The 27,517-nt window shown below is 38.3% G+C and overlaps 1 long non-coding RNA gene across 1 annotated transcript; it reads left to right on the top strand.

The window, feature by feature from the left end:
• On the top strand, nt 1-26,836 carry LOC137618671 (uncharacterized). The gene is made up of 3 exons (XR_011039783.1): nt 1-33; nt 25,140-25,333; nt 26,076-26,836. It is a non-coding gene; the product is annotated as an uncharacterized lncRNA (long non-coding RNA).
• Nucleotides 26,837-27,517: the final 681 nt, after the last annotated feature.

The following is a 27,517-nucleotide window of genomic DNA, read 5'->3' as shown; positions in this document are numbered from 1 at the left end:
AAAGCGCCGAGGAAAGACAACGAAAGGATAACGGTAGGTGTGAACGGCTGTTCAAAGATAATATAGGGGTAAATGGAGTTGATGTAATGGAAACAATTAGGTTGGGTAGGTTCGAAAAAAGATAGACAAGACGTTAGAAACCAATGCCAAATCTAGTAAAATGAAAAGTGAAATGGAAAAGTGGACAATTATAGGAAAGGCCTAAACGTTGAGAGAGAGAGAGAGAGAGAGAGAGAGAGAGAGAGAGAGAGAGAGAGAGAGATTACAAATAAAACTACAAAATGGTGAAGATGGGTGGTGCATGAAAAAAAGGAAAGATACAAAGAAGAGAAAATTTTCGCCAGAGCGAAGAAGGATTATAAGGAGAGAAGAAAATTATAATCATATAATAAGATGACTTTTTAAGATTTATTTGAACATACAATGCTTAACCAAACAAAAACTGGTGGAAGTTGAAAAGGGATTAAATTGTAGAAATAAACCTATTTGCTTTACAAAAACACACCAAAAGTTAGAAAGAGTAAACTTTGTGGAAATTTTTGCCACGCTTTATTTTAGTCATCCCCGTTATTCCATTTTTTTATTTTTAGTTTGTTATTTTCTGGGTTTTACGCATCTCTTTTTTCTTTTGTTTCCTTTTTAACTTTCATTATTATACCCTTAAATATTCATTGCTGCTAACATGTCCATCATTTCCCTGTAATGTTTTACCTTTCATCACCTCATTCCTCTGTAGATGATTTTATCTCATTTCCCGAGTACATTGCTTGACGATGCAACCGACCGTCGACAATTTTTAAAGAACAGCTCTTGGTTGCGTTCTGAAGCTTTGGATGTTTAACCACAATTGGTTTGTATTTAAGTAACTCTTTAATTCACATAACTCATTGATCTTAGCTTATTGCTATTTACATCTAAGTACCTATTTATAAGTCTGTTTAGCTAGGATTGTTTTTTTGTGTTATTGAACATCACTAAACGCCACTTAATTTTTTTGTATGTATATTAATTTTTATAAGCCAGACAGTAGGATTTCTTTATAATTACTTTCCCCTGGAGTTTCAAAAATGATCCTTGTATTTATAAAAAGCACCCTTCAGCGAACCATGTACTTATGGAAATTTGAAGAAGAAGAAGAACTGGACCTGTTTGAACCAGCTCAGTGCGGAAGGGAGAAGCGTGTGAGCGGCCCACTTAAAAACCAGGAAGCGTGTAAGGCGGACGTAGGCATAGCCTCTTCATCTGAGACGTCGTTTTAACATAGGCGTCGGTCGGTTCAACTACCTGTTGGTCAACCAGATACTGACCAACAGTATGCCTTACTTTGAACCATTATTTAGCAGATAGGCATACGAAGATAAAACACGACTGTGCAGAACTGAAGATGCACCGTGTTGTTAACAGTTTACAAGATGCTTCCACTTCAACGACTAAAATCAACCTTCAAGAGTGTGAGTACAAATTAACAGTGCTCAACCGTGGCCAAGGAACTGTCCCCACCCCCCACCCCTTTTTTTTTTTTAGCCTTTATTTGACAATGTGCACATTTAGCTAGGAAGTCATGTTCAAACTGTCTGGTTTAATCATTCGTGGCGTGTCCATTACTATAAGTTGTGTTCCCATTCCCCTCTATCAAGTTTGAAATTTTATTGCCCGAGAGGAATGTGTTCAAAGTAGTGAATAGAACTTTTGGTATTATTTCAGTCACCATTTTTACTTTCATTGGTTGATTAGTCATTTGATTATTGATTTACGATTTAATTGATTTGACAATTTTCTTGGCATTTTTCATTTTTCATATGCCATGCGGTCTTTATTCAAATTTCAATTAGGTAGTTTTGCTGTTTTTTCCTGTGTCAGTTAGGTGAAAATTCCTGTTGTACTTAATGGAAATAAACGCCATCATTAGGTTAAAATTATTAACTGTTTTTAACTTTACCTTCACATTTTGAAATGACTAAATGAGTTATCACATGAGGTGAGATATGACTCAAGGGTAAGTTTATATTTTCGTCAATCTAAAGCTATCGGTGTCAATCCTTTATTGTAATGTTCTACGGTATTACCTCCCGGTGTTCCTTAGGACGTTTTGACTTTTACAGTACTGCTCCCCCTAACTCTTTGTGAAACTGTCGTTAACGTAACTGATTCAGTCCAACTACACTTGATTGGGATTTACTATTCTGCGTCCTGGAGTAGCGTCTGAACATCAAGGTGATATCGGTGCCGACAGTCCCGGTATAGAATAATCTTTGGACTTAAACATGTGTAGGGAAAGCAAACCGTCTTCATTGCGGTTCTCTAGTTTGTTAAGTGTGAGAGTGTTGGCGCTCTATCCTTCAGGCTCAGGTCCGGAAGTCAGAAACGAGGAGGCCTTTCCCGGAATTATTTCCCACAAACTGGGAAATGGATAATATGAGGAATATGAATACGAAAGGAGAAGGTTTAATGATACTTTATAGGAATAGTGATAGTCTAGAATTGGAAAAGATAGAAACTAAAAGTAAAGACATAATGTATGTTAAGTGTAATGCCTAAAATCGTACCTTAAGATTATCATTGGTCTATTTTTTTTTCCAGCAGGAAACACTGAAGACAAAAATAGGGATAAGACAATAAAACAGGAATGTGAAAAAAAATCATGAGAAATCCAAACGAAGGCGAGGCATTAATGATGTTATGGGATTTTATTGAGCATGTAGGATTTTTAGGTTACCAAAATTTAGACAGGAATTGTGATATTATTTTAGATTGGATGAATGATCATGGGTTAGTCTTATTGAATGGAGATTTAAGATATAAAGGGGTTTACACTTGGGAAAGATTGCAACAAAAAAAAGTGTGATAGACTACGTACTAGTAAATGAGCAAATGTACAAAACTTTATGGAAATTAATAAAGACGATGAAAAATCGAACTTTGATAATTCGTTTGGATCGTAAACTGTTCACTATAGAACAAGAATTCAAGTGATCAGAATAAAAACTTCATTAAAGGAAGATGGAAAGAAGTAAAATAGTTCAGAGCATGAAAATAGATTAAGGGAATGTACTACAGTAGAGGAAATGGTAAGCGATAGACAAATACAGCTACAGTATAGGGGAATAGGATAGGTGGGGGAGGGAAGGGGGTAATTAGGATTTTGGAAGGATTGGAGGGGAAATTGTTAAAGTGATGTACAGTGGGAGGTGAAAATATTAGAGCAAACTCAGTTTTTTTTTTTCTTTGTCTTCTTTTGTCAATGTCATGCCTTGTGGACTACCAGGAGGCGAGTCCTCTTGCCAGCCTCTGACCGACTTGTGTTTTCATGATTATTCCTTTTCTATGGTTTGTCTATTTATTTGTGTTTATTTAACTTTGTTTGTTTTTGGTACTCTGGATTTCGTTCGTCCTAAGCAATGAAAGGAGCTATCCTTTTCCACCAGGAATGCTCATTTTGTGTGTCTGTTATTTCCTCGCTTGTTCTTACTAGTTCTGGGTAAGGTTTTTTAATCTTTCCCAGGCTTGAGTGACTCTTCTCTGGTACCTAACGTTTACAAGTTCAAGATTGTATATGTTATGGAGTGTTTCATTATTATTGTTATGGTTTAGGCCATGTATGTTTCCATTTTCGAATTTTTGTAGGGTTTTCATCTTTGATTTATCCATTGTGCTGTTGCTATTGGATATTCAAATGAGAGTTCTTAATAGGCTTTCATAGAGATTTATTCTTTTGTGTTTATCCAATAGTCTGAATCGCTTTTCTGCCCCTTTCTGTGTTTTGCCATTTGGAGTTTTTGTTTAATATGGCAGCTTATGACAGTTCTTTTAATAGAAAGACCAAAGATTTTAACTTCACTATAGAACGGAGTGTCTACAGGTATGTCGATTACTGTTATTGGAGCTGGTTTGCTTTTTGATACAGATAAGAGTTGGAATTTGTTGCTGTTTGTTTTTATCTTCCCCCTTTTTTTCTTAATCATTTATACTTTCGGTTTTTATTTTCTTGAATCTTTTGGCATTTGAAAGATGTATTATTACTTGTGTGATGTCATCTGCATAGGCATAGTTTATGGCATAATTGGGGGTGGTTGGTATATCTTCTGTGTAGATAATAAAAAGAATGGGGATAGTATGCCCCCTGAGACACCCCACTTTTTATATCTGTTTCACCCAGTTTCCCTTCTCTGCTACATATTCTGACACTTCTGTCTTTAATGTAGCTTTAGAGGAGATTTTCCATTATTATTGGTAGTTCCAACTGGAGTATTTTATATTTGAGGCCGCCATGCTATACTTTATCAAATGCCTTTGTGAAGAATTTTCTTCAATACTCTTCTTCACAGTTTATACGTAGCCTTTGTTATTGTTCGTGACGTCACGGCACGGATTAATGTGAGTAATGATTCTTCCTTAAGCGAGTGTCTCAAAATTAATACTTTTGTGTTTATTTTGTATTCATTATTTTACCTAAAGTATTTAGGTACTTTAAATCTCTTAAATACAACTCAAGTCTGCAAGTCTAGGAGGTATGGTTGTCCACACAGATAAGCCGGACTTGCTAAATTACATTTTCGTTTCATTTTTTGTTTTGTATGCCGGATGTTTAGAGTTAGGATTATCTTTGTCCCCTGGAGTTGCAAGATTTCTCCTTGTATTCTAAATAAGTGTATTGCTTAAAACTCGCAAGTCGCAAGTATTTCAAGCCTGTCCTGAATGAGAGTTGGCATCTCAAGACCATTGGCCAACGCATCAAGATACGCTTTCTTTTGGGAAGGAAGGAGGACGCGGCTGACCTGAACTCAACCTCAAAAACTTACAGGCAATGGTACTTAACGGACCTGCCAAGCCAGGCCCCAGGGTCAACCTCGTGCTCCCACTTTCCACCACTAGTCTGTCCCCTTGCACAATAACAAAACAAGATTTATGAAGGAGGAGGTCAAGCAGATAACTGGAGTGTTAGTGGAAAGCAGCTAATTCCACAGAACGTCTGTTCCAGTCTGGGGGCTAGTTGGAGGGGGACATTGACTCTGCAAAATAAGTGCTGTAGGCCTAGTGAAGCAAAACTGAAGACCACCACTTTCAGGACACGGGCGCCTCACAACATAAAATCTTGTGAGTTTAATTAATGGCCTGTAAGGACATCGCTCCCTCCGTCGTCCAGCATTCTCATCAAATTTTCCATTTCATTTAAATTCTCTTTTCGCCACCCTGTGGCTCACTGTATATATTTATTCCGCTCCCTCAGAGCTACAATTTTATGTATTTATCATTTCGCTATCTATTTCTATTGACTTGTATTTCAAGCATTTATACGTGTGAAAAAAACACACATATTGTGGCAGTTAGTTCAAGCCAGATTGGCGCCTACGCGCATGCTACTTTTCTGTCCGCACCTTGTATTATATTCTCGCATGTTTGAATAAACCATCAGTTGTCGTTGGTGATAGCTCGCCTCACTGACCTTACAACTGGTGACTCCGGAGTTGAAGTAGCATCAGCGGTTTTGGCTTTGCTATTAACGAACTTATTACGGCCGTGCTACCTTCTTTTACTCCGTTACCTTAGGCGTGAGCTTCGGCCTTTGGTGCTCCCACACCTCGGTGTATTTGTAAGGCAGTAGGATGAGCTTAACCGACATATCAACTTCCCACCTCTTCGCCGACTCGTCGACTGACCACAATGGCGGATTCAACGCGCCCATCACTCCCAACGGCCTCGCCTCCATGCCCAAAGTCAAACTGCCACCGTTTTCTCAACACAACACCGCTTCCTGGTTCCTAAGAGCGGACGTACTCTTCCGAGTCGCTAGGCTCAGCGACTCCTGCGCCAAGGCCGACATCGCTCTCACCTCCATCCCAGAGGAGGTATTCGACAAGATTTCCCCATGGCTCGACGCCCGGGCTGGCCAAGTTTCCTACGACGACCTGAGAACGAAACTCATCGGTATCTACTCACTCTCCATTTCAGCAAGGGCACAGAAAGTCCTGGACCTCCCCGGCAAACCCATGGGTGACCCCTCTCCTGTCGAGGCGTGGGACGAGTTGACTGGCCTGCTAATGCTTCCCGAGACCGACAGCAACGGCCGACGGTGCAAGATTAGCCTATCTCGCGAGATTTTCCTTTGACGCCTGCCGCAGGACGTAAGGGCCCAATTGACGGACGCCGTCACACTTCCGATGAACGAACTCCTGTCGAAGGCTCAGAAGCCCCACGAGGCCTCCAAAGCATCTCGACTCGGGGCATCATCAGTATCGTCTTCGTTCTCCTCCTTCAGCTGCTCTTCCATAGACTCTTCAGCTGCTCTTCCATAGACTCTTCAGCTGCTCTTCCATAGACTCTTCAGCAACGCCTCCTGACGACGACGACGAGATCAACGCTCTGGCAAGGAGGAAACCACCACAACCGACACGTCCGAACCCTAGGCCTAATCCGGCATGGTGCTTCTACCACCAGCAGTTCAGCAGCAACGCCAAAAAATGTAGGGCACCATGCAATTTCCCTAGAAGATGACGCCAGAAGAAACCACCTACCACCATCGCAGCTGCAGGAAACCAAAGCAAGAATGGTTTCTATATCCTCGACACCGTCTCCAACCATAGACTCATGGTCGACACCGGCGCTATGCAGTCAACGTTCCCACCGTCACTAGCCAACCTAGACCGTGGTCCCAGCAAAGACGCCCTCACGCTCGTCGCCGCCAACGGGTCTCCCATACGGTGTTAGGGGACTAGGATCCTCAGTATATCTATCCTGAGCCGTTCGTATTCCTGGCCCTTTGCCATCGATGACGTCAGTCGCCCCCTCCTCGGTGCAGATTTCCTCGCTCACCATGGACTACTTGTCCACGTTGCCGGGAAACGCCTCATCGACACAGGAACCTGCCGGTCCCGTGCCCTGAGAGCCGGCCCTGCCACAATGTCCGTATCCGCTGTAATGACGCATCCCTACGCCGACCTTCTGCAAGAATTTCCAGACGTTTTCAAGCCCGAGCTCTGACAATCGCCGGGATCCCCCTCCAAGCACGGGATCTACCACCACATCACGACGACGGGACCTCCTACACACGCCAAATTCCGCCGCCTCCCACCCCAGAAGCTGAAGGACGCCAAACTCGCCTTTGAGGACATGGAACACATGGGTATCTGTAAGAAAGCATTGAGCCCCTTGGCATCTCCCCTACACATGGTAAAGAAGCCTGACGGGACCTGGAGACCTTGCGGCAACTACTGGCACCTCAACCTCATCACAACGCCCGACCACTACCCTCTGCCCAACATGCAAGACCTGATGAATGCGTTGCATGGCGCAAAATACTTCACCAAGATGGACCTTCTCGTCTTACTTCCAGGTCCCCGTATTTCCAGAGGACATTCCGAAAACTGCCATTGTGACACCTTTCGGATCCTACACCTTCACATACTCAACCTTCAGTCTACGCAATGCGGAGGTGACCTTCCAACGCCTAATGGATAGTATCCTGGGCGACCTACCATTCTGTGTTTGCTACGTCGACGACGTCCTGATATTCTCAAGGAACAAGGAGGAACACCGGAGGCACGTCCGCACCGTCCTCAAACGCCTGCAGGGGAATGGCCTAGTTGTACGTTTCGACAAATGCACATTCGGCGCTGAAGAAGTGGACTTTCTCAGTCATCGCGTGTCCTCGAGTGGGGTAAAACCCATGACAACCAAGGTGGACGCCATCAGAAAGTTCCCGACGCCTACGACCACCCGCCAACTTCAGGAGTTCCTGGGGATGGTCAATTACTACAGGCGCTTCATCCCCAACATCGCACAGACCCTGACACCCCTCGACGATGTCCTGAAGGGAAAGGCGAAGAAACTTGAGTGGGGTTCCCCACAACAACATGCATTTATTGGTGTGCTACTGTTGTTAACACACATTTGGGTTCTCTTCAAATGTCATCTTAAATGTGTTATAGATTAGATTTAGTATGTTACATCTTCAAGTAAAGTCTAAGTAAGTTAACTTTAAAATAGTTTATTCTTTAAGAACAGTGTTAACATCTCCATCACAGGAGTATAGTTGGTTTGGTCGGATGACCATTACGTATGACATCTTAAAGTGAACTGATACAAATATTCAATTTCATACTAAAGTTTACACAGTTATTTCAGCATTTATGGATTTATAGTAAACACAACATTAATACCGGAAGGTAGGCTACTTGTTCCGTTCTCACAGACAACTTCTTTCTCACGGGGCTTGGATGTGTTTACTCTTCATGAAAAATGTTACATTGCTGAGGTTTGGCATTTGCATCCTGCTTAAAATATGACTATGGCATTTCTCACACTTCTCTTAATTCCACAATGACCTGTAGGTCATGTATTTTAAACAATTAATATCTAATATATTACATTAGCTCGGTCAGCTGCCTAAATTTTTATTTTAAATTTACCAATAAGTCAAAATATGTTTACTAGGAGTGTGACTGGATATATATATATATATATATTATATTTTTTTTTTAACTTTAGCCATAAGCAAATGAGGACGAATGTTCAAATAAGCACATTAAAAAAATAATAATGCATACTTAACAAATATTGCCAAAACAAAGAAAAAATGCATGATAAATACAGATCACATATATGGTACATTGCTAGCAAACGATTATATGGTACCAAAAAAAAAAAATACTGATATACATATGATTCGGTAACTTTGTTAAAGAATAGTTGTTACCTTTGTCAAAACATAGATTATTATAATACGGTAACTAATAAAAATATTTGTTACCTTGGTAAAGATATAATTTTTAGTGCACAAACACGAATTCCTGGTATGTACACGTACCACGGTTTCGTACACACACACGCACACACACACACACACACACACATATATATATATATATATATATATATATATATATATATATATATATATATATATATATATATATATATATATATATATATATATATATATATATATATATTTATATTTATATATAGGGCTTATATATTTTATTAGATGCCCACAGATCCTGTATTTTAACATTCAGGCTTATATATTTTATTAGGTGCCAAAAAACTGATTTATTTTTTAAATGTTTTTTTAAAATGCAAATGTTCTCTAGTCTCTTCAATTACATATTACTAGCGTACTAACTTCTTTTCGTGTACAACACTTTTCCAAGACAATATTACTCCTTTGAACGAATGAAGGGGCCAGTTTCAAACGGCTTTAAATTGAATTAAATAAGGAGTTTTATCTGGACATGGCAAAACGTTCTGTTTGATCTCAATCTTATTTTTCTTTAACCTACACCAAACAAGGATGTTAACGGCGATAAATATCATCACCGTAACACTAATTCCTGCTAGTAACACGTTGAATCGACGTTCTTCATAAGTCGGTGTCTGGTGGTCCATCTCGGTTAATTTCATCAACCGCTTAGCCACACGTGCATTGTATGGGAGAGGTAAAGATGGAATTGTTGTCGACCACGTGAAGTTCGCGAAGTAGGCTCGTTCTCTGATGATAGTCTTGATTCCATGCACCATGTAATTCGGGGACGTCCCGATACAACCATCTGCTGCAACGAAGATTTGGGAATAGGACGTGGATCCGTCCGGGCATGATACATTGAAGCCGGCCTTGTTGTATCGTATCCACGAGCCGATGTTCAGTCTGCAATTGAACTTATTATTGTCAAAGGGATAAAGCTTATCCAGACAATTTTCATTTGTATGGGAGAGAGCACCGTCTAGCACTATACCTAACTCGCATGAATCCATTAAGTTTTATGGAATTCAAATGAGTCAGCTGCACATATTTTTTTATCCATTGCATCTGAACAGTGAGTTAATTGATTTAAGTCTTTAATGACCGTATATGTTTCCTTGTCTGGGGAAATCAATACGTGTCCTGTTAAACTGGATATTACTGGATTTGAGTGATTCGTCATGAAAGTCGGAAATGGTGATATCCTGTAAGATTGCCAGGCATCGGAAGAATCAAAGGGAATTGTAATCATAATCCTGTGATTTTCAACGCTTACTGTAATTAGGCTGTAATAAAATTCTAACCTACGTGCGTCTGACAAAGGAACATAACCTAATTTCTCCCGTCCGTTCTCCACAATTAACGTTAAGTCTCTTATTGGCAACAAATGGGGTGACAGTACACCTTTAGTCGCTAACGTGATAGCTTCCACATAGTCTTTTGATTTCTCAATGAAATGTGCAATTCTATTATGTATGTGATCTATTTTAGTGTCGATGTAAGCGAACTCTCTGTATTAAAAGGAAAATGTGTTCTATGCATTTCATTTAATGAAACAGCAAACCTTGAAATGATGCTCTTTAAGCTAGTGAAGTCATTCTCTGGGAGAAAAATTGCTTGCATACTTGATGTAAGAAAAACGTCTTCTTGTCTTTCAACTATAGTGCCATATTTAAAATCTATACTTTTAGTTTTAGAGCTCATCCCACACGAGAAAAATGTCTGAGCGAACAATATCACTCCCAACAACAAAAACTTCATCTTGGAAACCTGTAATGAGAAAAATATATGTAATTACTCCTGTATTAAGAAGAAAAAGTTTTAACATATAATGTTTACAAAAAATTAAAAAAAATTAAAATCTTTCTCTCACTTCTTTCCCGCTTATTTTAATTTCTTATGTGAGCCAATGGTACGATTCTCTCATCAGTGGGTTAGGATACGTTTTGAACTCTAAACCTATTGGCCATTAATGTTTCCAAAATGTTAAATAGGTGTTAATTTATAATTGAGTCCTTTATGTACATTTACCTGTATGTATACATTATCACCCACGGTATATGTTTTAGTTGGCTTCGCTATTTTATCATGATTTCTTTTCATTATGATTTGAGATTCTTCTAAATTCTTTTGAAGGATATCAAAACGACTTTTGCTTGCATTTATACATTCTTTTAAAGGATTTGATAGATTAGTTGTAGGCGTTAATACATATAAAGGCGTTGTAACTGGGGTACCATACAATACCTCGTGCAGTGACATTTTAATTGATATATGATATGAATGATTCAGAGTACTCAGTACCGCAGGTATTGCAATATCCCAGTTGGGGTCTGATCCCCCTAGTGTTACTCTTAATATATTTAAAACCTTCCTATTCGCTCTTTCCACTAGCCCATTCGACTCTGGGTGATATATCATGGTATTTATTTTCTTTATACTAAGGAATTCACACAATGAGGTAAGAAAGTGATTATTAAATTCTCCACCCGAGTCTGAGATTATTATGTATGGAATTCCATGTTTACAAATGTAACACTCGTAAAACTTCCTAGCGCATTCAACTGCAGTTTTAGTTTTAAGCGCTATTAGTTCTGTATATCGAGTTAAAGCATCTACAATTACTAAGAGGTGCTTATTTCCTCTGTCTGACTCGTAAAATCCTGTTAATAAATTTAAATGTATCCTTTCAAAGGGTTGATTGGGCACGGGATAAGCCCCTAGGCTGACAGGTGTTTTCGTATGCCCTTTGTTTTCCTGACATGTGCGACAATTAGCTATGTGTTTTTTTTATATCTGTAAGCATCGTATGCCAATAAAACAATGATTTGGCTTTCTGTGACATTAATGAGAACCCCGGGTGTCCATGCAATGGATTTGCATGCAACCAATTTAGGACAGGGGAAATAAGTGAGATTGGTACCACTACCTGGTCGTTAGTTACATGTGGTGTATTGCGGGTTTTCCTTGTCACGGTCCTACACAGAATATTGTCTTTGATTATATAATTCTGCTGCTTATACTTTATATATTCCTTTTCCTTATGATTGCCTTTTAAAGCATTTATAATTTTTTCTAATTTCTGATCTTTTCTTTGCTCAGTCTGTAATAATTCAGCACTCCAGCCCAAATCTTCTTGTTCAGATATCGTTTTAACAATAGGCATGGATGTTGATATATCTATTAATTCAGCTAAAGGCTCCGTACAAGATGACACGGGGTTGCGTGATAATGCATCAGCAATGATATTTGCTTTCCCAGGTAAATACCCGATTCTCGCGCCAAAGTCTTGAATGATCAAATGCCACCGAGTTTGTTTGGGGCTGTGGCTGAAGCCTTTAAAGAAGTTGGTTAGTGGTTTATGATCAGTAAGAACCTTAACGGGATAACCGTATATTATGAACTTAAAATGCACTAGTGAATTAACAATAGCTAGCCCTTCCTTGTCTATTACTGCATACTTACTTTCAGAAGTTCTCAGTTTTCGAGAATAAAAAGCTATCAGGAAAAATTGTTTTTCATATTGCTGAAGCAATACCCCACCTACTCCTAAGTCTGAGGCATCTGTTGCAATGAAGAATTCCTTACCGAAGTCAGGAAATTTTAAGATAGGAGAGCTACACAGTTCATCTTTCAAGGTATTAAACGCCTGTTGATGCTGCTCAGACCATATGAAATCTACGCCCTTCTTCGTAAGATCAGTTAAGGGAGCGGCTATTATTGAATAATTGCGTATAAAACGCCTGTAATATCCACTACAACCCAGAAATTGCTGTATTCCCTTGACATTAGTAGGTATCAGAAAGTTACGGATAGCCGACACCTTATCATGGACTACTTTAAGACCTTGGCTTGACACCATGAAACCCAAATAGACTAATTCTGTTTTGAAAAATTCACACTTACTTATCTTTACCTTTAAGTTATGTTGTCTTAGTCTCTGTAGTACTAGTTCTAATTTACGTAGATGTTCTTCTAAAGTGTTGGAAAAGATTACAAGGTCGTCCATATAGGCATGCAATATATCCCCTAGCAAGTCTCCAAACACTATGTTAATCATTCTTGTAAATGTTATGGGAGCACAACGTAAACCAAAAGGCATCCGTAAAATTTCATAATGTCCCCTGGCTGTGCTGAAGGCTGTGTATGGGATACTATTTTCTTCTAATGATATCTGGTGAAAGCCTTTAAGTAAGTCCAAACTGGTAAAATATTTATTCTGACCTAACAAAGATAAAATATCGTCAGTACATGGCACTGGGAATCGATCAGGGATCATCTCCTCGTTTAGGCGACGAAAGTCTACGCAGATACGCCATGTTCGATCTTTTTTCGGTACAACTATTAATGGAAAATTATAAGGGCTGTTCGATTTCCTAATGATTCCTTCTTCTAGCATTTTACCTACTTCATCATTTATTTCATTCTGGAATTTCATAGGGAGTCTGTACGAGGGTACATAGATAATTTTCATATCTGTTTTTCCTAAGGATCCATCCGTAGTGGAAAAAACATCGTGATATTCAGTTAAAAGTCCAAAAATTTTCTGCTGAATTTCTTCGTCTTGAATGTCTTTATTGATTTTATTTTTAATAGATTGCAAAAGGGATTCATCTGCAACTGATTGAGCGTGATTGATTTCAGCAACGGTAAGAATATGATGTTTATAAACTTCTACATCCAAGATATGTTGATTTTTGTGAATTACTAAAGTGGTATTTAAATGATTACAGACTTCAATATTACATTGTTGATGTGAGCCTACCGTATAAATAGCTTGTGTGACAGACAATACGTTAATTTTCAAAGTGTCGGAAAGGATTAACATTTCAGATCCCGGTAATGTTTTCTTTACTTGCACTATTAAATTCGAAGGTACGTTCGGCTCGATAGATTGCGTACAAGATGATATTATGGGTGAACGAGAATTCTGTTGGGTCGCGTATATTATTTCTTTATTAGTGAGACAAGTTATTGGTTCTTCAACGTACGTCACTGTTTTATTTGTCGTCTCCTTTTTATCCAAAACTGATTTTAAGGTATTAGAAGACTTATAGAATTTTCCTTTGATATACACGCTGTGTTTGGCAGGGGATAAGATAATGTTTTGATTGCCCATAGATGGGTATCCTATAATCACAGCTGGATACATATCAATGTTTTGTACAACAACAAATGTATCGGAAAACGTGCGCTTACCGACCTTGAACTGAACATGAGTTACGCCTATTACATTTAATTCATCATTTCCTATACCCGAGAGTCTTATTCCGGATTTTTCTTTTGGGAAGTTCGAAAACAACAAATGATGTGTCCTCAAATCCATGATATTACGTGGACTACCAGAGTAAAAAAATAATGTAAATGATCTGTGTTCTAAATTTACAGCATATAATGTTGGTCGTAACTCATTTTGGCTTATTATTGTATGAATTCGTTGCAAATCTACGGGAGCATGCACTGATTTATTTGATTTGGCCGTGTGTTTCATAAGAAAATCTATTGCCTCACAATGATCTGATAAAACATTAAATGGATTATTCAATACTACTGATGTTGATATGAATGACCTTGACCCAACATCACTCTCTTCCCCACTGGAGTTAATTATGTGGTATTTGCTTTGCTCTGCACATTCTGAAAATTAGTCTGACCTTGCGAGGTCTGGTTTGACGACCCAGGATCAGCGTTATTCGAAGAACTGTTTGTTTGTTTTGGATTCTGAACTACATTGACATTTGGCTGTTTCTTCTTATTGAAATGAGGATTTTTCTTTTTATTTCCATATGGAACAGACTGTGGATTTGACTGTGTATTTCTAGGATTCTGTTGTGTCTTACGCGAGTAGCACTGACTATATGAATGAGTCGAACTATTATGTAACGAACAGAATCTCGTTCTACAGTCCGCAATCAAGTGACCTTGACGTTTGCAATTATAACAAGTCATTCCTGCAACTTGACTATTATTAACTATATTTACTTGTTGTGGCTTTGTTTCATTTTTTGCAAAAACTTGCAAACTTGGGTTAACACGGGATCAAGATCAGGACACTTAGACATGTGTTTCTTTATCTGTTTATATACATCCAATTCCGTACTTGCTGGCGTTAACTTTTTATCAAATCACCGCACTAAAGCTTCAGGCAACATAAGTGTCATGCAAGTTAAATACATTAATCGTAAGAAATCTTTCACGGAAATTTTATCTCTAGTAACCCAAGTGGAATTACCTAAAATATCTTGATATTCATTAAGCCTATCGGCTACGAGAGCTGCTCTCTCAACATTAAGCCGAGTCATAGTGGCTTGATTAAACGTATTTCTTAATGTTAAAACTACATCTAAGGCTTCTTCACCTCCATAGACCGCACGTAGCCTAACTTTGAAATCATCCCAGTAACTGATTCTTGAAATGAAACACCCCTCAAATACGCACTTGCATCTCCTTTAGAAAAGTTTATAAAACTTTTAGCTTCTTGTAATTGTACAAACGGGTCTATGATTTGTTTAGCATTTAAATGGGCATCGACGGATGAAATCCGTGACTCCACATTTTGAGGCAAGAACCCATTAACCCAACCCTGAAAAGGAAGGATTGCAGAGCAAGCATGTACTAGTGTCACAATAGGAGGGAGGTTACCATGTCCTGTGGTTGGGTTACTCGTTCCAGGGATGGGGCTCACAGGGGGCGTCATTTTTACAATATTTCTTTTTCTATCTCTACGCCCCCTTGCAATCCTATCAAAATATCTATATGAATACAGACGTCCACTGCGTAAACGCATAAGCACTAAATAATAAAGATTATAACAAAATCCCCCAAAACAATGATACTAATAAAAAGATATTTCCCGAGAACTTCTGAAAGAAAACGGAATTAGCACAGAGAGAAAAAAAAATTCTAGACGAGAATTTGAAGTTGAACACAGTTTCCTTTAATGAAAGGAAAGGAAGTGCGAGAATTCCTTCTTTGTTTGGTTTTGGGTAATATACCATTGAGAGTGTAAGGTTTGGTATATGTTGGATTCTTCCCCATGCCACTATTGGTAATTTTGATAATATTAGCTTATTTATGCAATTTTTACCTGGTGCTTTGTGTTTAAAAAATGATTTCACTGCTTTCAGTATTTCATGTATTTGCATGTCGGCTGTTAGGTATCTGTTCTCATCCAGTTTTATGTAATCTTGTAGGTATGCGGTATGACATACACGAGGTATGAGCACTAGGGATTTTGTCATTTTTCCCACGTGGTTAAAAAAACATGAAAATTCTAGACTAAGGTTTATTCTTTCTTTTAATGTTATGAGAGGAGGTGGGTGGAGTTAGCTGAGAGGGTTGCCTCGCAAGCAACGTTAGTACCCCTTCTTCAAATCCATAGTCTAACAAAGCTATGGATTCAGGGAGGGACTATGGAATAAGAATTGTACATAGAATTATTATAGAAATCTCTACGGGAGCAAAGAAGAAGAAGCAGCATATACAATAAAAAAGAGAGATAGAGTTGTTATAGTAACAGAAGATGACGAAAGACAACATTAGATGGAACACTTTAATGAGGTTATGAATAGGATATATGAAGGGAATAATTTTATTAGTATACCTGAAGCTGATGAAGACCTTGATGTGCCCATAAATGAATTCAGTGTGTTTGAAGTCGAAGCTATCCTAAAAAACTAGAGATGGAAAGCCCCTGGATATGATAGAATAACTCACAGACTACTTACAAGATTATTTTGTAGAATGTGGCATATAGAGGCAAAACCTGATGAATGGGAGTTAGGAGTGTTGGTGAAAATAGCCCCCCCCCCCCCCAAAAAAAAAGGAAACCTGACTGATTGCAATAATTACAGAGGCATAACACTTAAATCAGTTGTTATGAAAATATACAGTATGCTTATTCTAAAGAGGCTTGAGAGAAATATTGATGAAAAGCTAAGAGATGAACAATCAGGATTTAGAAAAGGTAGAAGTTGCACTGACCAAATTTTAATTTTTAGACGTACAAAAATGCGTAGAATATTGAAATCCACAGTTGATGACATTTGTGGACTATAAAAAAGCCTTTGATAGTTTGCACCGACCAATTTTGTGGAGAGTCCTGCGCTATTATGGAATTCCTCAAAAATATGTAAATTTGATTAAGTCTGTTCATGAGCATAACAAGTGCAAAGTTAATGTTAATGGAGTCTTATCAAATGAATTTCCAGTGAACAGTGGAGTACTCCAAGGGAATGTGTTGTCACCTATGTTGCTTATCCTCCTCATGGATTTTGTAATGCGTAAAACAGTCAGAGATGGTGGAGAAGGATTGGACTGGATTGGTGATAGGGACCTAGAATTTGCTGATGATGCTGTCCTCGTTAGCAGAACACCACAGGATTTGCAATGCTTGCTTACCAGAATGCATGAAATATCACACGAGGTAGGGCTGAAAATAAATAGAAGACAGAGATAATGAGAACAGCGTATGCAATGGAAGGTGCAATATTATTAGAAGGAGGAAGGAAAAATGAGATAAAATCATTCAAGTATTTAGGCACTATGATCTCCGATAAAGGGTCTTCAGAATTAGTTTGGTGAAAGATTGAAAAAAATCAAATCAGACAATGGCTGGGTTAAGTAAAATTTGGAAATCAAATCGCCTGAAATTACATATAAAAATCAGACCATATATCAGTTTAGTGAGATTGGTGTTACTGTATGGACATAAGTCCATGGTATGACAATGAAACAATCTCCAATAGATTTAGTAGATTTGAAAATAAAGCCCTCAGAAGGATATTGGGAGTTAAATGGCAGGATAGGATTAGAAATGAAGCTATAAGAGATTACTCAATTAACACATGCTGATTAGATCATGACGAGGAGTAGATGGAGATGGTTTGGGTATGCTCTTCGCACTCCCCAAGAGGGATTAGTTCACCAAACGTTCAGTAGGGCTCCACAAGGCACTAGAAGAGTTGGGAGACCCAGGCCTACATGGCTGAGGACTATGAAGTACGAAATAGATGATGAATAGAGAAGTATTCAATTAAAAGCTCAAGATAGAGACGACTGGCGAAATATAATCAAGGCCCTTTACGTCAATGGACGTAGAAGGAGATGATGATAATGATGAAATATCAGTGCAGATTACATAAGTTTTAACTAAAAATATATTCAATTAATAAATTAATAGAGAGAGAGGGAGAGAGAGAGAGAGAGAGAGAGGCAAACTACCAATAGTCCAAAAGGAGATTTCGACTGCAGAAGATCTGGACTATAACCTCATAATATGTACTATTACCATGGAGCTAGATTCATTGTTTTGAATAAGTGAGTTTAATATATATATATATATATATATATATATATATATATATATATATATATATATATATATATATATATATATATATATATATATATATATATATATATATGTATATATATATATATATATATATATATATATATATATATATATATATATATATATATATATTGTCACCCATCTGCCAGATTGGCATCTTGATTTTGTATATATCTCTAATTTTAATTTGTTGTGGAAATGTACAGTTCATTCCTGTACCTGTTTTTAAGATCCTTGGCTGTATCTTTAGTTATCCCGTTTACAGAGTGCTTTCTTTAAGTTTTCTTCGGACCACTTATTTCATGCATAGTTAGTCTCCCCTGGTCCTCTACTCTGATAAGTGTCCTATTGGAGTAGCTGTCTTCTTATTCTTCAGTTTTTGTAATGTATTAATGTTCTTTATATAAGTCTTGAGTGAACCTTAGTGAAATTGGTAACGTGATTTATATTTAAAATTTAGTATATTAAGGTTTATTGGTTTTGGTATTTGTGCGGTGCAGGATTGTTTGAGCGTTCTTCTTGTTTATTTCGGTGAGAAAGGGATTAACGTACTTATGTAAACTGTTTCAATATTAAAGTGTTAAATTTTGTTCCGTTTTGAAATTAAACCTTTCCTTACTTATTTTATGTGACCTATGGAACTTATTATTCTCTGAACCTTGGCCATAAAGCCGTTACAGAAATTGGGGGCCTAATCCGGGATATATCCCGTTTACTGTATTGATGACAATTGTTGCTGTAAATAGTTCACTATTTTTAGTTTCACTCAAGATTTATTGTAAACATTCTGAATACCTGTTATTAGGGTTAATGATATATATGTGTGCGCTGTGAAACCATTTTCGTATTATTGGTTATAGACGGTTTGTACTTTTGGGTAATGTTAACGCAGTAGTATTTTTCATTTTCACCCTCACCGAGTCGACGACTCCTCGAGACTCACGAGAGCTATCCGGAAGCTCTTATCCATATTTTCTCCTTATATAATTACAACTACATGGGTGACTTAAATGCTAGAGTGGGCGCTGGAGAGGTAGAAGGTGTCATTGGGAAGTATGGCGTACCAGGTGAAAATGAGAGTGGTGAGAGACTGGTAGATATGTGTGTTGAACAAGAGATGGTAATAAGTGCTAACTTTTTTAAAAAGAAAGATAAAAATAAGTATACATGGGTAAGAGTGGCAAATGGAAGAGTAGTAGAAAGGGCATTAATGGATTATGTGTTGATAACTAAAAGAATGTTTGGAAGATTGAAAGACGTGCATGTGTTTAGGGGTATGGCTAACGGCATGTCTGATCATTTTTTGGTGGAAGGAAAATTAGTTGTAGCAAAAGAGTGGGGGAATAGAGTAGGTGGATGTAAAAGGGAGCTAGTGAGGGTTGAAGAGCTAATAAAACCGGGGGTTAAAAGATATAATTGCTGTTCCAGGTGTTGAGGTGCCAGTGATGGGAGATGAGAATGAGAGAGAGATTACAATAGAGGAAGTGAGGAGAGCACTAGATGAAACGAGAGCAGGAAAAGCATCTGGTATGGATGGTGTGAAAGCTGAGATGTTGAAGGAAGGGGGTGTGACTGTACTTGAATGGTTGGTGAGATTGTTTAATATGTGTTTTGTGTTGTCAATGGTACCAGTAGATTGGGTTTGTGCATGTATTGTACCACTATACAAGGGTAAGGGAGATGTGCATGAGTGTTGTAATTCAAGAGGTATTAGTTTGTTGAGTGTAGTTGGAAAAGTGTATGGTAGAGTAATGATTAATAGGATTAAGGATAAAACAGAGAATGCAATCTTGGAAGTACAGGGTGGTTTTAGAAGAGGTAGGGGTTGTATGAATCAGATTTTTACAGTTAGGCAGATATGCAAGAAATATTTAGCAAAAGGTAAGGAGGTGTATGTTGCATTTATGGATCTAGAGAAAGCATATGATAGAGTTGATAGGGAAGCAATGTGGAATGGGATGAGGTTATATTGAGTTGGTGGAAGGTTGTTGCAAGCAGTGAAAAGTTTCTACAAAGGTAGTAAAGCATGTGTTAGAATAGGAAATGAAGTGAGTGATTGATTTCTGGTGAGAGTGGGACTGAGACAGGGATGTGTGATGTTGCCGTGGTTGTTTAACTTGTATGTTGATGGAGTGGTGAGAGAGGTGAATGCTCGAGTGCTTGGACGAGGATTAAAACTGGTAGGCGAAAATGACCATGAATGGGAGGTAAATCAGTTGTTGTTTGCGGATGATACTGTACTGGTAGCAGACAGAAGAGAAGCTTGGCCGACTAGTGACAGAATTTGGAAGGGTGTGTGAGAGAAGGAAGTTGAGAGTTAATGTGGGTAAGAGTTAAGGTTATGAGATGTACGAGAAGGGAAGGTGGTGCAAGGTTGAATGTTATTTTGAATGGAGAGTTACTTGAGGAGGTGGATCAGTTTAAGTACTTGGGGTCTGTTGTTGCAGCAAATGGTGGAATGGAAGCAGATGTACGTCAGAGAGTGAATGAAGGTTGCAAAGTGTTGGGGCAGTTAAGGGAGTAGTAAAAAATAGAGGGCTGGGCATGAATGTAAAGAGAGTTCTATATGAGAAAGTGATTGTACCAACTGTGATGTATGGATCGGAGTTGTGGGGAATGAAAGTGATGGAGAGACAGAAATTGAATGTGTTTGAGATGAAGTGTCTAAGGAGTATGGCTGGTGTATCTCGAGTAGATAGGGTTAGGAACGAAGTGGTGAGGGTGAGAACGGGTGTAAGAAATGAGTTAGTGGCTAGAGTGGATATGAATGTGTTGAGGTGGTTTGGCCATGTTGAGAGAATAGAAAATGGCTGTCTGCTAAAGAAGGTGATGAATGCAAGAGTTGATGGGAGAAGTACAAGAGGAAGGCCAAGGTTTGGGTGGATGGATGGTGTGAAGAAAGCTCTGGGTGATAGGAGGATAGATCTGAGAGAGGCAAGAGAGCGTGCTAGAAATAGAAATGAATGGCGAGCGATTGTGACGTAGTTCTGGTAGGCCCTGCTGCTTCCTCCGGTGCCTTAGATGACCGCGGAGGTAGCAGCAGTAGGGGATTCAGCATTATGAAGCTTCATCTGTGGTGGATAATGTGGGAGGTTGGGCTGTGGCAACCTAGCAGTACCATCTGAACTCGGTTGAGTCCCTGGTTAGGCTGGAGGAACGTAGAGAGTAGAGGTCCCCTTTTTGTTTTGTTTCATTTGTTGATGTCGGCTACCCCCCAAAATTGGGGGAAGTGCCTTTGGTATATGTATGTATGTATGTATAATTTGTGCAGTCATTTCCCCTGGGTTGGACGATACCAGGATCGCGTAGTTTAGACGATAGGTGAGGAATCGTTTAAACCTTTTATTTACTTTATTTTTTCTCTGCGCCGACATTTAAGTTTGTAATTTGTCATTCAAGTTGTTTGGAGTAAATAACGCTTGTTTAGGACCAACGTGTTATTTCCTTAGTTCCTCCATATCAGCTTGAATCGGGAATGTAAAAATTGTTTTCACTCCCTCGTGTTCTTTATTACCTTTTGCTTTCGAATCGGGACTGTCCCTTTTCCTTGAAAACCCTAAAATAATCGTATTACTTGTAATGTTTGTTGTTTAATTTTGTTGGGAAACTATAAAATCGCTAACATGATAATTTTGTATTGTGGTTTGTAATGCATTTACTTGAATGGCAGCAGGAACGTGTTAGTCTATTAATTGTAAAACAGGAATTCAATTGTTTACTAAAGGAAGTTTTCTCTAAACTTTAACCATGGCTCAATTTAACGTTCAGAAGTTTGCTGCGGATCCCTCTGCTGAGTTAGCTAGTATCCCAATTGCTAAGAAAGTAGAGCTTCTCGAGTTAGCTAGTCATTTGTCAATTGCAACTAGGAGTAGTATGCGGAAGAATGAAATTCGTAACTTTATTCTTGAGCATTATATGCGTGTGGGTAAACTAGGCAATGAAGCTAGACAGTATATAACTCGTGAACCAGCTGTACTATCCCACGAGCAGCAGTTAGAATATGAGCGCATTTCCCTTGAACATGAGAAACTTGCGGCACAAAGGTTAGAATCAGAAAGACAATTTGCATTGTTGGAGAAACAAGCCGAATAGAAAAGGTTAGAATCTGAAAGATTAGCGGAAGCTCAAAGGTTAGAGTCAGAGAGACAAATGTCGAAACTTAAATTAGAATTCGAGATAGAGAAAGCTAAACTTCAGTTAGCTTTAGAGAGAGAGAAAAAAAAATGGACTATGAATCGTCGTTAGCACTTAAATTTGAACAGGAAAAAGGCAAGCTTTCTAGAGAGAATAAGGAACCTGAAATTTCGGCTTTGGAGGCTCAGGAGAAACTCTTTGATTTAGCAAAAAACATTAAGTTGGTTCCCACATTCACAGATTATGACCCTGAAGATTATTTTAAGACTTTTGAAGAGACGGCCTTGCATTTGGATTGGCCAAGCGATCAGTGGGTTTGGCTATTAAGGTCGAAATTAACTGGGAAAGCTGCGAAAGTTTGTAGACATCTCGAAAATACTACAGATTACCAGAATGTTAAACAAGCAATCTTGGATGCTTTTTTAATCTCTGTCGAGGGATATCGTCAAACCTTTCGTAATAAAACTAAGTTCACAACTCAAACCTATGTAGAATTTGCTTCAGAGAAATTAAGGGAGTTTAGGAAATGGGTAAAATCTGCCGCAGTAAATACATTTGCTGAATTAGAGAATTTGATTGTACTTGAAGAGTTTAAACGAAAGCTTCCTTTGAACATTATGATGTATTTAGAGGATAGGGAAGAAAAAGACTTGTTAAAGGCAGCTTCTCTAGCAGACACTTACTCTTTAATACATAAATTTGGCAACAGTAAGAGAAACGACCGGAACGTAAAACCATTTCCAGCTAAAAACTCTGAAACTCTGACTGATATGGCAAAAGCGTTTAATTTTCGTTGTAATTATTGTAAGAAAGACGGTCACACAATTAAAAACTGTCCAGATCCTAAATGTAAAACTTCCTTGCCTTTTCGGAACCCATTTAACCCTTTTCTTTACTTTAAAGGTAAAACAGATGGTCAGATTAAGCCTGTCTCCCACATCCATTCTGAAAAGCCTGTAAGTCTATTTGATGATTTTACTTTTGATGGAACTGTAGCTTTGAACTCTGATGGGGATAAATATAAAGTCAGGATACTTCGTGACACAGGTGCTTCGCAAAGTTAGCTCCAAATGTTGAAGCTAACGTAACTAATGAACATGTTCTCGTGAAAGACCTTTCACAAATATCTAAAGTTCCCCTTGCTAATGTTCATCTTGATTGTCCTATAAAGAAGGGTAATGTGCTGGTAGGCATAAGAGATATTGAATTTCCAGTAAAAGGTGTAACTTTATTATTGGCAAATGACCTTGCAGGACGTTTGGTAGTTCCTAACGTCATTGTAATGGAAAAACCTGTAGGGGAAAACATTGAACCTGATCCCGATTGCTTTGTATATCCTTCGTGTGTTGTCACTCGTAGCCAGAAATCTAGTTTGGATGAATCTAAAGTCACTTCTGTAAATTTTGAAGCATGAAATGTTATGAATAGAGATAACCTTATTAAAGCTCAGAAGCACGATCACACTTTAAGTAAGCTTTATGACCAAACGGTTTCTAGAAGTGAGATTAGCAAATCCCCGTGTTTTTACTTTGAATCTGATTTGTTAATGAGGTTTTACCGTTCCCCTAAGAGATCTAGTGAAGACACATGGAGTGAAAAGCGACAAATTGTGCTACCTCTTTTTGTTACGAATTCTGTAATGGAAATAGATCATGATTCCTATGGAGGACATTTAGGAATTCATAAGACCTATCGTAAGATTTTGAATTGTTTCTTTTGGCCTAATATAAAAAAGGATGTAGCAGAATTTGTTCGCACTTGTCATGTATGTCAGATATCAGGAAAACCTAACCAGGTAATACCCAAGGCACCTTTACAATCGATCTTAGTCCCTGATGAACCTTTTAGTAAGATAATTATAGATAACGTTGGTCCTTTACCAAAAACCAAGAAAGGTAATCAATACTTGCTCACTTTAATATGTCCTACGACCCGATATCCTATTGCCATCCCTCTTCGTAACATTTCTGCTAAGAACATTGCTAATTCTTTACTGAAAGTTTTCACGAATTTCGGTATCCCAAAGGAAATACAAAGTGATAGAGGTTCAAATTTCACCAGTGACCTTTTTGCCCAGGTACTTAAAGAACTAAATATCAAACAAACTTTGTCTGCTGCCTATAACCCAGAGTCTCAGGGTGCCCTCGAGCGTTGGCACCAAACTTTCAAGAGTATGCTTAGGAAATTTTGTGTTGAAAGTCTAACTTGAGTGGGACGAGGGCATTGATTTTCTTCTATTTGCTATCAGGGAAGTTCCCTATGAGTCCCTTGGTTTTTCACCCTACGATATGTTGTTTGGGAGGTCAGTTAGAGGACCTCTTTCAGTAATTAAAGAGGAATGGTTGAACACCCCTTCTGAGTCTAGCCAAACCATTCAACAATATATGAATAAACTTAAAAGCACATTAATGCAGGTTAGGAAAATTACTGGGGAGAAATTAAGGGGTCAACAGATCTTAATGAAGAGAAACTATGATAAAGCTTGTAAAGTTAGAAAATTTAAACCTAATGACCTTGTGTTAGCCTACCTTCCTGTCCCTGGTTCCCCTCTTAAAGCTAAGTTTTGTGGGCCCTATCCTATCATAAAAAAAATGTAAACAATAATACCTACATTATCAGAACTCCAGATCGTAGAAAACCCACTCAGATTATTCATGTTAATTTACTCAGGGCTTATCACTCTAGGGAAACTGGAAATGATTCTAATGAGACGGTTGTTAATCTTAATTTTAAGGTAGACACACCAGGAGAGGAAAATTCATTGGAAGACCTTATTGCTTCCTCCATGCCACAAACCAATACTGAGATTCTAAATAACCTGGATCTATTCCTGAGCCACCTCTCTCCTTGGCAGTTGAAAGACTTAAAGAATGTAATCTCTAGCCATTCAACTCTTTTTAATGATTTTCCTAGGAAAAGTGATTTGCTGCTACATGACATCGAGCTGGTTCCTGGTACAACACCCATTCGTCAGCAGTCCTATCATGTGGGTCCTGAGAAGAAGAGCAAAATGAAGGAGGAAGTCGAATATCTTCTCCGGCATGGTCTAGCAAGACCGAGTAAATCGCCATGGGCTTCACCTTGCATCCTAGTTCCAAAAGAGGATGGTAGCTACAGATTTTGTACATACTATAGAAAGATTAATAATATCACCATTAAAGATTCCTACCCTTTGCCACTCATTGATGATTTAATAGATTCAGTAGGGCAAGCCAAGTTTGCAATGAAGATAGACCTCTTAAAGGGCTATCATCAGGTAGGATTAACGGAAAGAGCTAAGTTAATATCTACTTTCATTACACCCTTTGGACTCTTTCAGTACGAGGTCATGCCTTTTGGCCCTACCTTTCAGCGCCTTGTAAACTTCATCATCCAAGATTTGGAAGGTGTTTATTGTTACCTTGATGATATAGTAGTCACTGGACAGACTTGGGAAGAACATGGGAATAGGCTCAAGTGTTTGTTCTGTAGGTTAGAAGAGGCTGGATTAACCATAATTCTTAAAAAAAAAAATCTGTCTTTTGTAAAGCTACTGTTACCTACTTGGGCCACATTGTTGGGATTGTAATGTTCGACCAAAAACTGCCAATGTAGAAGCTGTTCTAGAGTACCCTGTTCCGACCACCAGAAAGTCCTTACAAAGATTTTTAGGGTTAGCCTCATACTACAGGAGATTCTGTAAGAACTTTTCTTCAGTTGCTGCCCCTTTAACATCCCCAACCAGTCCCAACGTTAAATTCATTTGGACTGAAGAATGTCAAGCCTCTTTTGAAGCCTTAAAGCTGTTTTTAATAAACAACCCTGTTCTTAAATCCCCCAATTTTAACAAGCCTTTTATCCTTCAAATAGATGCTAGCGATGCGGGAGCTGGAGGGGTGCTACTCCAAGAGTCAGACGGTATACTTCACCCAGTCAGCTACACCTCCACTAAGTTCAAGCATCACCAGAAGTCCTACAGCACCATTGAGAAGGAAGCACTTAGTTTGGTACTCGCCTTGCAAAAATATGAATGCTACTTACTAGGTGCTGCTGAGGTAATAGTCTTCACTGAACACAACCCCTTGACCTTCCTCGACAAGATGAAGTCCCACAACCAACGTCTACTACGCTGGTCCATCTATCTGCAGAAGTTCCCTCTGCAGATCCGTCACATCAGAGGAACCGAAAACATAATGGCAGATGCCTTATTGCGACTGCGTCCTTAACATGATACCTCCTTCACCAGTCTACAGTATCGTCTGTCTTCGCCTCATTGGCCTCTTTTTCTACGAGCCACTCTGTTGGGCTCGTCTTCTAAGGGGGAGGTGTCACCCATCAGCCAGATTGGCATCTTGATTTTGTATATATCTCTAATTTTAATTTGTTGTGGAAATTTACAGTTCATTCCTGTACCTGTTTTTAAGATCCTTGGCTGTATCTTTAGTTATCCCGTTTACAGAGTGCTTTCTGTTTTCCCCGTCTTCTTTAAGTTTTCTTCGGACCACTTATTTCATGCATAGTTAGTCTCCCCTGGTCCTCTACTCTGATAAGTGTCCTATTGGAGTAGCTGTCTTCTTATTCTTCAGTTTTTGTAATGTATCAATGTTCTTTATATAAGTCTTGAGTGAACCTTAGTGAAATTGGTAACATGATTTATATTTAAAATTTAGTATATTAATGTTTATTGGTTTTGGTATTTGTGCGGTGCAGGATTGTTTGAGTGTTCTTCTTGTTTATTTCGGTGAGAAAGGGATTAACGTACTTATGTAAACTGTTTCAATATTAAAGTGTTAAATTTTGTTCCGTTTTGAAATTAAACCTTTCCTTACTTATTTTATGTGACCTATGGAACTTATTATTCTCTGAACCTTGGCCATAAAGCCGTCACAATATATATATATATATATATATATATATATATATATATATATATATATATATATATATATATATATATATATATATATATATATATCAGATGTTGCAAGTTCACTGTAGGATAAAGGCCGCTTTAGCCATATCCATCCACTCCTGTCTCTTTATGGTCTTTCTCTGTCTAACTATACTAAAAAATTTTCTCAGCTAGTTAGTCCATCGTTTTTCCTTCCTTCCCCTGTTTCTTTTGCAATATCTGTCCTTCTCATGTGCCTTGCCCATGTCTATTTCTTTTTCTTACATGTTTTTAGAATATCCTCTACTTTAGTTTGGACTTGTATCCTTGTTACTCTTTTTCTGTCTGTTTGTTTTAATACCATCATTATTCTCTCTATAGCCCTTGGAGTTGTAACTAACTTATGTTCTAATACTTCTGT

This window comes from Palaemon carinicauda, chromosome 25 (assembly GCF_036898095.1).
Source record: "Palaemon carinicauda isolate YSFRI2023 chromosome 25, ASM3689809v2, whole genome shotgun sequence".
NCBI lineage: Eukaryota > Metazoa > Arthropoda > Malacostraca > Decapoda > Palaemonidae > Palaemon > Palaemon carinicauda.
The sequence above is the reverse complement of the archived record's forward strand: the minus strand, read 5'-3'. Positions and strand labels throughout refer to the sequence as shown.